General features: G+C 43.4%; 1 non-coding gene across 1 annotated transcript; it reads left to right on the forward strand.

Moving 5' to 3' along the window:
- The first annotated feature begins 7,523 nt into the window (after positions 1 to 7,523).
- LOC129165005 (5.8S ribosomal RNA) lies at positions 7,524 to 7,677 on the forward strand. The gene has a single exon (XR_008564479.1). It is a non-coding gene; the product is annotated as a 5.8S ribosomal RNA (ribosomal RNA).
- Positions 7,678 to 12,754: the final 5,077 nt, after the last annotated feature.

Here is a 12,754-nt window from a genome sequence, read left to right on the forward strand (position 1 = left end):
AAGCTTGTGATTGTTCAGGGCACCGCTGTCGTCTACACCGCCGCCATTGCGCCCTCAAAAACATAAAGAGAGCCGAGGATAACTAGCGGCAGACACGGAGAAGCTTGAAGAACACCTCGCGAAAAAACTCTGAAAATATGAACGTTTAATTCCCCCGTGACTGGAGGAGTGAAAAGATGTGCAGCAGGCATTTTATTTGTGGACGGAAATGACAGCAAACGTGGGTTTAGAGGTGGCGAGCGCATGAAGAGGTGGAGGAGAATGAGAGACAAATTTGTCTGTGTTAAAAAGTCTCTTATATACAAAAATACACAATATAAACACACTATCTTGGACCGGATACGACAGGATACCACAGAACAGCGCTACGCCCTCTGTTGTCCTGGCGGGGAATTGCTTTGCAACACTCTCCAGGAGACGAAGATTCTAGATGTCTCACAGTCAGACACAGTAAGTTGATGAGTAGATAAATACGTTTCACTGTAAAATCGAGTGGTTGGTAATGGAAAAAGTAACTTGAGCTGACCATTTGCTTCTAATTCACTGTTAGCATTGTTAGCTCAATGTTAGCCTCTAGCCTGCTTCACCCGATAGCTGAGTAAAACAAAAAGATGCCGTGGCTTCTTAGGGGTACAAGAAATAACTTCTGGGTCACTCCTGTTTACCGGCCTTAGCTCTTTCCTAAACGCTGCTGAGTTTTGCCGGTCTGTGCCGAATTACAAATGCTAGTGCTGCAGCACTGACTCGGCGCAGACTCAAAAACCTAACGAGCTCAGAGATCGTAAACTATGACTAATGACACTTACTAGCATCGGTTCCACTCCACTCGGTTCCACCCACCCCAGCCTGGCTGCGTTTGTTCAACACTGCGTAAGGGATGCATATGTGATGGAGCACATGTGCGGTCTGTGACCTGTGATGTCATGAGCGCATCTCTGAGCACATGGGTGGAGCAAAAGAGCACTGTGTGTCCATTATTATTCAAAAGGGACCTGAGCAGTCTTGCTTTTGGATACTCTCTGACTTTGATATTGCCTCCTGCTTTGCTGTGTCTGGCAGCACTGTGTGTGTGTGTGTGTTTTGTGTGTGTGTGTGTGTGTGTGTGTGTGTGTGTGTGTGTGTGTGTGTGTGCGTGTGTGTGTGTGTGTGTGTGTGTGTGTGTGTGTGTGTGTGTGTGTGTGTGTGTGTGTGTGCGTGTGTTTGTGTGTGTGTGTGTGTGTGTTCCTCACAGCAGTGAGAGACAGAGTAAACTGGCTTCAGTCATGTGTTCGTTAACACCACAGCATCTCCCCCCCCCCACCCCCCCACCCCCCCGGTTGATTATATCTGCAAATCGAAGGCTCCCCCTAATGGTACATGTGATTTTGAGCCAGCCAATCAGCCAGCAGTGGGTGTGCCAGCCCTGTTCGGCTCCAGGCAGACCGGCTCGGGAAAGTCTAATGGGCCATTCCCATCTGTACCGGGTCGGCCCGGGCCGGGTAGCCCCAGTCGGCCCCAGCCTGGCCCGGTTGACTCCACACATCCTTGTCCTAAGCCCATGTGGGCTGATTCTACCCACCAATCAGAGGCTTGCTCTAATGGAAGGTGTGAATTTGCTGTCAGCAGTGGGTGTGTTGGCCCTGGTCGGCCTGAAGCAGACCCCCTCGAGAAGAGGGCTGAGAATGAGCCTTGGTTGGCCCGGAAAAATACCAGGCCACCCAGATATGTAAGCAACCTATGCTACCCGGCCCGGGCCGACCCGGTACAGATGGGAATGGCCCATAAGGCTGCCTAAATGAGAACACTCCCAACCAGGTCCAGGCGGAGTGGAGGGGATGCTAGTGTGTAAGGGCTGTAAGTCCTTTTGCAGCTTGTTTGAAAGGAGAAAAACTGACAACCCCAGCCAGCTGAGAAGGAAATCTGTTTCAATGTAACCTTCCATCCAGCACAACTGACACATTAGACTCTTTTGTGTCACCATAACATTTTTACATATTGTGCCTTTAAGCAAATGTGTTTACAAATCAACAAAATCCCTAATGAGGCTCCAAAACAACTGTGTTAAATTAGCCCCAGTGATCCTAAGTGAGTGAAAACAGATTAACTGTGTTGTGCATACTGACACTAATGCGCAGAGTAAAAAGAAACAGTTAAGCATTGTCGAGTCAGTAATGTATTTGTTAACCCAGGTAGGATGAGCGGAGCTTTTAGATCACAGCGGGCAGATAATGAACAAGTTAATAAGAGAAATGGTACTTTGAAATGTTCCTCCACCATCCAGGTCTCACAATTTAATCTGTAATAAATAATCTGGCATCATTGCAAGATGGCATCTCATAATGGCACATGAAATATGCTGGTATGATAGGTACAATAAATCTGAATTTTCCTATGGTTCCCTCAGGCTAGGACAATATGCAACTATAGTGCTCTCTGTCAGGAAGAGCAGATCTCAGAGCCATCATAAAATCTAAATGGGCACTAATTAGACAAGCCTTCCCTCTCACACTTACTATTTCTATTGACATTTTCGGCGCGCCGTCCCCCCCATCCCCCCCTCCCTCCCCCTCCTCCCCGCTGCTCTCCTATAAGTCACAGAGAAAAGAACTCCCAGGATTGCAGAGCGCCAAGCTGTTAAAGGAAAGTTCAGCTTAGTGGTAATGAACAAATGTGCTCTCCGTTTCTTTTGTCCTGGACCCAAAAATCTTCATGCATCGAAATGATCATTTGCTTTGAATCAGCCAATGAAATTAGGGCATTTATTAGACTAACAAACGTACATTATATGTTTATTTTACTTAATTTATAATTAAAAAATCGGAAATATATAGTTAAAATTAAATGTTATGTTGAAATTTACATTTTTAGAATAGTTGCAGCAGCTTAAAATATCACAACACCTGTTTAACAATAAAAAAAATCAACTAAGAGACATGAGAATAATATTTCTCACAGCACACAGCGGCAGAGTTTAGTTAACTTCTCTGTAGGGAGCTCAGGGTTGAGAGGTGGCGAGGACTGGTGGGATCAGGTAAATATATACGTATGCATTCCTGCCTGCTTCAAATTAATAAAAATCGAACGTGTGCTTGGCACAGGACTGCTTGTTGAACATATGCTGCAAGCACGGCTAAGCCACCTGGCTCAGAGTCAAGTATTCCCACCAACTGTAGTCTTATGCTACCTGACAGTGGAAAAGCTTTATTCCCCTGGCATCGGGGGGCACAAATGGAGAAATATTATTGAAATGATTATCTGCATCAAGACTCAGATTTGGGCTGACATTTCGCTGGCTCTGTGTAATCCGAGGTGTTGTCTAGGAGAGGGCGGAGAGGGGGTTTGGCGGTAAGCCTTGGCGGGATGATTAATGAAGCCAGGATACTGGGTGGACCCAGCCCACCTCCACTCAGACCCAGGGGCCGAGCCCCGCATATGAAATTGGCCTCCTCTGCTCATCTCCCTGGGAGAGAGGGGCTGATGATCCTCCAGACACCGCCGTACCTCCAGTCACCAAACAGCCCTCCAAAGCCACGCCAGATCCAGGCTTAGAGGATGCTCTCCTCACATTGTGGAGGCTGAAAGAGAGGGGGGGTTCAGCGGGCAACAACATCCATGCACCTGCTCCTCCATCAATCACTTTTCATGTTTGACAATCCTAACTTTTCGTTATTTCGTTATTAAATAGCGCGATGTTAAAGTGTTTCAGTGACCGGTACTTTTTCACCCAAGAGAGACGACGTGTTTTCATGCCGCTGAAGTTTCACGAGTGCAGGGGACTTCAGACTTGTTCAAAAACAATCACTAGCCTTTGAAAACACAACAGGAAACCGTGATATGACATTACGAAACAAGACAAGCATCCGGCGTCTCTATATAAAAACCATACCTTTAAATAATGCTAGATTCCAGCGTGCTTCACATCACCACAGCAGCAGCACTGCCAGGCTTTCCCTCAACCCCGTTAGCGTTGATAGATGGGCTGGTGAAAGCCTCTCAGGATGCTTGTAACCGCATAACACCAAACCCAAGAAGAAAAAGGCTTTAGCACATAACAAGCTAAGGAAAGGACGTCATTCCCTAAAAGTGAGGAACATCACCGCGTGTCGATGATTAGTCATAGACAATGTTGCTTTGTTAGAAGTGTGCAGTAATTAATAACGAGCCCAGAACCAAACAATTGAGGTAGCGACTGTCACCGTTTGTACAATACCAGTGAGGAGATTTCTAAATAGTGTAAATTAGGTGTTTACCTATTGTGATCCAGCCTCTGACACTGCAGCTTCTCCGCGCTTGAGAACCAGACTAAAGGGAATGATTAATTGCAAGCTCACTGGTTTTACAGCTTCAAGAGTAAATCAACTTCTGAGAAGTGCTAACTTGCTAAAACATAAACTAATTTTAGGCCCCAGATATTAAAATATAATCCATCTTCTTCCTCCACAGGGAAAGCTAATTAGAAAATGTGACTGGCATAAGACTGGAGAGGTGGAGGAATGGTGGGATTAGGCTCGGGGAGCAGCACATCACACCCTCATACTAAATCTGGGTATTTCTATAAACTTCCGAAAGAAAACTGTTCAGATTTTTCAAAAGGAGAAATAGAAGGATTTTTAGTCAAGAAAAATTGCGTGATTTAAAAAAAATTACAGGCAAACAAAAAAGGAACCGACTGTCTGTGAGGGGGCATTTGTGTTTGTGTGTTTTATTCTTTTACTCCTTGCATTGTTTAGCCGCATCTGTGAGTTTTATTTTATTTGAACATCTACTTGCTACACATTTACTTTAATAGAATAACCAATAAACAGTCCGTGCCTGAGGCAAAGACGCTACCTGACGGAGGCTCAACCGGCACTCAGCTCTTGTGTTCTTGACCTTATGTAGTGAAACATCCGCAACCCTTTGTGCCGAATATTTTTATTTTCTTATAAGAAATAAAAATCTCAATTGAAAAACTAAACAGTGTTAAGCAATCATAGGTAAGTAAAGCGGTTTAGGAATAGATCCTTCAAAATAAAAGCAGATTTTGTAACTTAGAAATTCAAGCAAACTTGCTTAAGAGTGGTTTTGACATTGTGGGTGTTTAAGGAGAGAATTGGTGTACAAATAAGCTAAAGGAGAGCGTGCTGCATGCAGCATGACACGATGCAACGGATCTGAGTGGCCGTAGCCAACAGAGCCCTCCGACGAGTCCCAGAAGACAATCCCTGGAGAGAAGAAATGCTCTGAGTGGTGACAGCTTAAAGGCAATAAGCCAATAATAAAGAGCAGCAAAGTGGCCATGAGAGAGAGAGAGAGAGAGAGAGAGAGAGAGAGAGAGAGAGAGAGAGAGAGAGAGAGAGCTCCATTCCTGCTGCAAACAAGTGTCACTAACTAATCAGCAGCCAGGTGTACGGACTTTTTGTTTTTCATTACTTCTTCTGCACGTTTTATTCTAGAATTATTGGAAATGTTTTGAAATGTTGATTACCACGTTTTTTTTCTAAATATTCCAAGTAAGTGGGATGCAATTTTATCAAGAGTGGCACACAGACAATTTATTTTCAGAGGACCAGCCTGTTAACCCTTTCAGTATACGACATAAGTTCATAATCCATTTGCAGAGGCTCATATTTTAGCTCTATAATAGCTTTACAATTGCTGCCCTGCTGAGAGTCTATTTGGCAGCACCAGATGCTTTGAAATGCCTTCCTACTGTCTGTAACTACAGAGAAACACTCAAAGGGAAAATTTTCAGAATGCAAATTGCACTTAATCCAGCTAAACTTTATTTTATAATGTATGGGCCTGACTCTGGAGGTGAGGCTGCGGTCCTTAAAAGCATAATAAGGAACAAAAACGTGGTTTTAATGGGGCTATGTAAAAGCTGTGCATGACGTAACAAAAATAGGTTTAAAAAGCAGAAGAATAATGAAATAACATGTTTACATTTTTAATAGGACAAGCAGGAGGTGAAGCTGTTAAAGATTAAGCACCAATTGGAAATACCCAACAAATCTCACCAGAAAAACGAATTAATTCTTTTTTTTTTCTTTTTTTCTTTTTTGTAAGCAGGTTGTTTGGTGAAAACTTTAGTCCTGCACTTCAGCGCGATGAGAACATGTGGATGAATTTTATGGGTTAGACTGGGGAGAAGAACACTGCAGAGGAGGGCAGTGGCCGCTCTGTGATGGTGGGGGAGTCAAAGCAGAGGAAAACTCATTTGGTATTCAGCACTGCAACATTGCCATCTTTTGGTCGGACTGTGTATAATCTGAAATCTCAAACCTGCTGCCGTTGCATCACGTAAAGGTAGGTGATGGGTTCATTCCTTTGTCAAAGCTACATTTTGTTATTTCTTACAAAAATAAACAGATTTTCTTTCAGGATTACTTGTAATCACATGTATAAATTTAAAGACAATTGGAAAATGCTGCTTTTTGGCAAGCAAAATATGCGTAAAGTTTTTTTTAAGGGCCAATATCCAAACTTTATCACACATCTCATAATTTTTTTAATTATAAGTCAACAAATTCCATGTGATGGCATTTAAATCCTAATCTGAACCCTTCATCCATCATCTATTCCCCTTCTGGTGGTAAATTTACGAACACGTGGCGAACAAGAAGAGCTTGAGTGGGTATCCTTATCCCCCTACCTGAATAAATATTTGTCTGACGTGGCCGATCCGTGCTGTTTTCCCACGGTGGTGTATGGGACATCACGGATAAGCGAGAGGATGGGCTCTGACAGAGTGACAATTCGTCCCTTCATACCCCTCCTAACTGACATGTCACATTCTCTGATGACTTTATTGTGCTCCCTGTCACTGCACTTAATCTGTGTGTCAGTCAAGCTGGAGCAGCCCACACCAGCACCTCTAGACAGCAGAGCTAATACCCACCCTTTTTTTAATGACATTAGATTTGAAGTAATGCCATTCAGCATAACTCTGATATTATCTTCTATTTGCATCATTCAGCCCGACGACGCTTGGCCGATAGAGAGACGGTCATTTCCCCATCCATTTCCACTCGGATGACAGATGTCAAGATGGAAACTGACTATTATTTACTCCGGCCATGTTTTATCGCACGCAGACATGATGTCTCACTTTACTCCAGGCTGTCAGCCAATGCATCATAGCCTGTTTTTTCATTTTCTTGGTTTTATTTATGGGAAAATGATTTAAATTAGTCTCCTTTAATGTTATTAAACACAAAGTGAATCAACAAATGCTGATTTGTAATATTATCATCTTGGGGTGTGTATTGGCAATAATCTGACATTACGATAAATATCACGATACGATACGTTGTGGATCTAAAAGCCAGATTATTGCCAATAAACACCCTTAGATGATATTATTACAAAGCTGTGCTTGTAATATTAGCATCTAGGGGTGTGTATTGGCAATAATATCATGATATGATATATATCGCGATACTAAAAGCCAGACGATATTTAGAAATTTTTACAACTAAGTTTAATTGAAATACTCTGGTCAGAAGCCAGATCTCATTCCGTAGGTTCTCTGATCCAGTCGACCCGCAAACCAAAAACTGGACAACTCTTAGCGGTGGATCACTCGGCTCGTGCGTCGATGAAGAACGCAGCTAGCTGCGAGAACTAATGTGAATTGCAGGACACATTGATCATCGACACTTCGAACGCACCTTGCGGCCCCGGGTTCCTCCCGGGGCTATGCCTGTCTGAGGGTGGCTTTCCAAATCAATCAGGAGAGGTCTCCTCTCCTGCGGTTGGGGCTGTCGCAGGCCTTGGTCGACTCCGTCGACCCGGGCCTTCGTCCTCCTAAGTGCAGACAACGGGATGCCCGTCGCGACGGACCCGGTGCTGCCACCATCCTCTGGTTCTCCTGACACAGCCGTCGTCCCTCCTCCATTTTCCACCCTTTCTGACGCTCCTCTAAGGGCGCCGGTGGGAGGGGGTGGAGGGGGCGGCCGTCTCTGCCGAGCCCCGCACAGTTGCAGGCGCGGCTGCCGGTGAGGACACTCTCGAGAGAGGTCTCATCCGAGCTGCCCGCGTCCATGCCGCGCACCCAGGGGCTCACACGGCGGAGGTGGACGCCTCCAGCGGGGGAAGGTGGTAGGGAGGCTCGGCCCGGACGACGTGCCGGCGTCGGACCCGAGCTCGAACGAAGGCAGTAAAAGCTGCTGCCACCTAGCAGTCGGAGTTTGAATTGCACCACACAAAAGACAAAAAGTAAATGACTGCATGTAAATTTTCACTTTTAAACAAAAATTTGTACAATATTTGAGTGAATTTGTATTTTCGTACATCCCTCTTAGCATCTTTCCTGCAGCCTCAGCACAGGTGATTTAATGACACAAGTTAATGCATGCTACATTAAGCATCTGTAGTTTTAAGGTGCTATGATAACAACATAACGGCATGCCACAGTTGATTCGAAGCCATTCACATTGGTTCTCTTGTCACCGAGAATAAGTGTGCAGCATTAACAGCCTATCAGCATTAGAGGTAACAAAATCTTTTTTTTACTCCACTGTCAGTGCATTCTTTCTCCCATCAGAGCTCCTAGAGCCTAATTAAATGTATTTAGCATCATAAATATTCCAGGGGGACAGGTTGACACAGTGAATTAATGTCTTGCCTCAATGCCACAGCCACTCGATTGGCTGAGGGGAGAAAGTTAGCCTGATGCCAGGTGAACGCTGCTGCTTTCATGTCTTGTTATGAAACCCGTGTTGCTGCTGCTTCCTAATGCACTGAAACTGAAACTACATTGATACTGATTAAGTCACGGAGTGGGAGAGGAGTCACCTTTGGAATATCTGCAGGGGAGAGACGCCGATTCTCTAACTTTAGGCACCTTAATATGTATTGATTTTATTGCAATAATTCCATAAGGTTTATTTATCGTGCAGGTGAATTACACTTCTTCACACTTTGGCAAGTCTCTACTCCCCCATACTTCATGTGTCTCTGCTAAATTGTGAAATGTAGCTTTTTATGTATTATACAGACGTAAAGCAGTTGTGAATCCTAATTAGAAATGGGCTTAAAGGTAAATTTGTAAAAGGATTTTGAGAATTTTACTAAAAAGTATTGATTTTAATAAGAAATACACTGTAATTCTAGCAGGATTTAATGAATATAAATCAGATTCCACTTCAAAAACAGCACATTTTTCATTAATATGTGATTGCATGAATACAGATTTTTTTCAATATACTGTACCACACAATTTTGAAGAAGTTATTTTCTTCTCCATTGACTGAAGTACTCCTGCCATAAGTTAACAGGATTTTAAATGGTACATTCCCACCAGGAATATTCACCAGTGTCTTCTGCTCAACATTCCACAAAAAGGCAAACAGGGAATTCTGGATGCCTCTCATGAGGCTAGAAGCTCAAGTCTCTAGTAAAAAAAAAAATAATCTTTGCATTTTATTTGCTGTTTTTTTCTCCCTGAGTAGAAAACAACGAAGGGTGTTTATGTCAGCTTTGTGCCTCCACCACACCAGCCACCGTTACCAAACTGGGCCGAAGGGGAAATAACTTAGAATTACATGTTATTATTTTCATTTTAAAATCCTGATATTTTTCCTCCCATTTCCTCTCGCCTCTGAACATGAACAGGGTTGGCTTTTCTCCTCTCAACACGTATAATTGCAATATGCAAGAGCTAAACTAATTTTACGACACAGGAACACCTGTATTCATCTCCATATTAATAGAAAACAGGAAGTATAAATCCCAATTTTCCAGCAGCCACTGTCAGTGGAGATGTTCCTTGAGGGAGAAGGCTGTCTCTTCTCCATTAAAATATTGGTGCTCTCCCCTCGTTTTCCCTTTAGAGCGTCCGATTTGAGCCTAAATCAGATATGATGATTATGAATGGCACCTAATCTACATCACGGGGCTTGACACTTCTAATATCCATATGTGCCAATGAGTTTTTAGGTTTCCACTGTTGGGGTGCTCTGGGTGTTGAGTTATGGTTCTGTGTGGCGCCGCTTTAGAATACAGGCCCCTGTGAGTCTCATTTAACTGTGGAAAAAGGGAGCTTTGACTGATTGGCTCATTTGGGTCTAACACAAGTGCACTGCCTAGAAACATCTTGTGGGAAAGTAAAGAAACTTTTACATATTCTTTTTTTCTGAAGGAACAGAAAAGTCTATTTTGGCCAAAATTTAAAAAAAAAGCATTGTTAATTCTGATTTAGATTCAATATAATTATCTAAAGTTTCTTTCTGGAGTTTTCCCCTTTTGGAAATGATGTATTTATTTTTCAGAAATCCGTAAAAGTGATTATCTTATATGTACTGTGATATAATGTAAGCAATATGTCTATTTTTATTTTTATTTTTTGCAAGCCCCCTGCCCCGCAGAGCTCCGTGCAATAGGAAACTGAGCGCCGACCAGAACTAACCAATAGCATTAGACTACCGCTTCCATGCTTCAAATTTAAGGACTTTAATGATTTTTCACAGACAAGTAAGTCTCTAAAATATAAATAAATGAGAACTCAACATGACATGAGAATAATACTTGTAAAACAATGTGTTTTAGCTCTGTTTGTCGACTGCAGAAGTACATTTATAAACAAGAAACGTGAAGTCGCCATCTTAAAAAAACGGAAGGAGAAAATATTTGTGTGATATGCTTGTCAGCCACTAGATGGTGCCATCGGATAAAAGAAATACTCCGGAAAGAGCCTTCAAAAGAGACATTTACCAAACTTAATTTGCATACTTTAGTGCTGCCATATGGGTCTACTGCCTCTAAAGACACTTTAAACATAAAAAAAACTGTCAGTGTTTGGTTTTAGAAATGATGGGCCTAAAACAAGCCATTTTAAAAAGTCCCTGTTTGTGACATCACAAGCAGGAACTTTTTTTTTGTCTCATTCCATAAAACCCATTCTCATCTCAGCCAAACTGTTCAAGCGGTGACTCTACTCCAAGCTCCTCGCAGATATCGGAGGTTCTCAGCTTATAGCAGCCCGAGTGAGGGGTGGGTGGGCATGGCCAGTTCCAGCTTGTTCTCTTGAAGGGACAGAACCCTAAAACAACTCATTTTGGAAAGTGCTGAAAATGTCAGAAATAAAAAAAGCCTAAAATCGCTTTATGTGAGTGGGATTCAGTTAAAAAACTTCATTAGCATGTTTTGCATCGACCGTAGAACTATAATAACTTAAGAAAAAAAGTCATAATATTTGCCCTATAAAGTTTAAATGTACAAATATAATCAGTTTAAGTGTGACTTTGGGCGGTTCTCCTGCCTCCCACTGTGTGTGAGTCATTGTTCTATGGACAGGAAGCCTTGTCAGGTCAGGCTCTACAAAGCTACGGTGTATGTAGGTGGCCTACTTCACCTCATTAATAACAACACAAGCGGTGGTCTAATGAACTTAAGACAATGCTAATTAATGGATGGGAACAAAGGCTTAACATTTCTAGAAAGTGTGAAGCATGGAATCTTCTTGTATGACAGCATTTGGGCCACCTTAATCCGCTTGTGATGCGCTGCGTGGTGCCTCGACCACCCGGTGCCGGGGCAGGTCAGAGGGAGCAGCACCAAACCTCAGCAGATATAGTCACCTGTGACAATCCTTTATGGGCTGATAAAGTAAAGGGAAGTCTCTCAAGGAACGGTGGACTGACTTGGCGGAGGGTGTCCCCAGGGAGCAGGTGTCAGGGTTGTCTATCAGAAGCCTGAAAGGAGAAAAGGGATGTGTTACGGGGCCCCATTGTATCTGGGTTGTCATTGACTGATCGGGTCCATTTAGCTGGCTTTCACAGTGAATGAAACCACCTGAATAGATGAAAGCGAGACAGCCTTCCTGACAAACAAGGAGCCTTGGAATATTCATGGAGGATCTGTGAGGAAAAGATTAATGTATTAGAAATTAAAATGGGGTCCAGACGTATGATCTTGCTCTAACACTTGGCCAGACCTGTGTCACCCGCCGCTAGCGCCTGAAGTCGGCACATGCCGCTGCCAAGGTGGAGAGGAATCATTAAGCACCCTGCCATTGTGTGAGCAGAATAATCAAACTTCACCCTCCCATACACACACACACACACACCCTTTTCTCATTCTTTCCCGCAGCACTGACAATGAATAATTCTGGAGCCATTTGCAATGTTAACGGCACCTATCTGGGCCATCCATGCCTTTATGATAAGAGCTCCAAATATGCATTTCAACAGTCTGAACAGAAGCTGCTTCACCGGTGTTTGAAAGGACACCTGTCAGTCATCTGAAAGAGCTGTCAGTCTCTGTCACGCAACGGTGCCAGTGAAATGGCCCAAAAGATAATCTTTACTCTCCCTCTTTCTGTCTCTCCACCTCTCTCTTTCAGATCACAACAGCTACATTTGCAATAGACTGACAAGTGATTTACACTGGAAAATGGATTGTGTTTAAACTGAAAGAAGGGGGAGGAGAAGGTAGGGAGTGTGTTCTTTTAGGCTGTGTTATTCCGTGCAAGAGTACAGCTGTATCAAATATGCTATCATAAATGTGATCTGGGCAACACTGAATGTCATTATGTGTGATACCACGAGCACTAGATGGGCAACCGAGCTCAAAGGTGACTTTGATGAATCCTATCTCGCTAAACAGAGCAGTGTGTGTATGTGTGTGCGTGCGTGCGTGTACGTGTGCGTGCGCGTGTGTGTGTGTGTGTGTGTGTGTGTGTGTGTGTGTGTGTGTGTGTGTGTGTGTGTCAGAGAGAGAAAGAGAGAGAGAGAGGGCGCACAACTGGATCAAACAGGTTCCCAAAAAGTTTGACCTTCTTTTGCTTTTTGCA

Source organism: Nothobranchius furzeri, chromosome 14 (genome assembly GCF_043380555.1).
Source record: "Nothobranchius furzeri strain GRZ-AD chromosome 14, NfurGRZ-RIMD1, whole genome shotgun sequence".
Classification (NCBI taxonomy): Eukaryota; Metazoa; Chordata; class Actinopteri; order Cyprinodontiformes; family Nothobranchiidae; genus Nothobranchius; species Nothobranchius furzeri.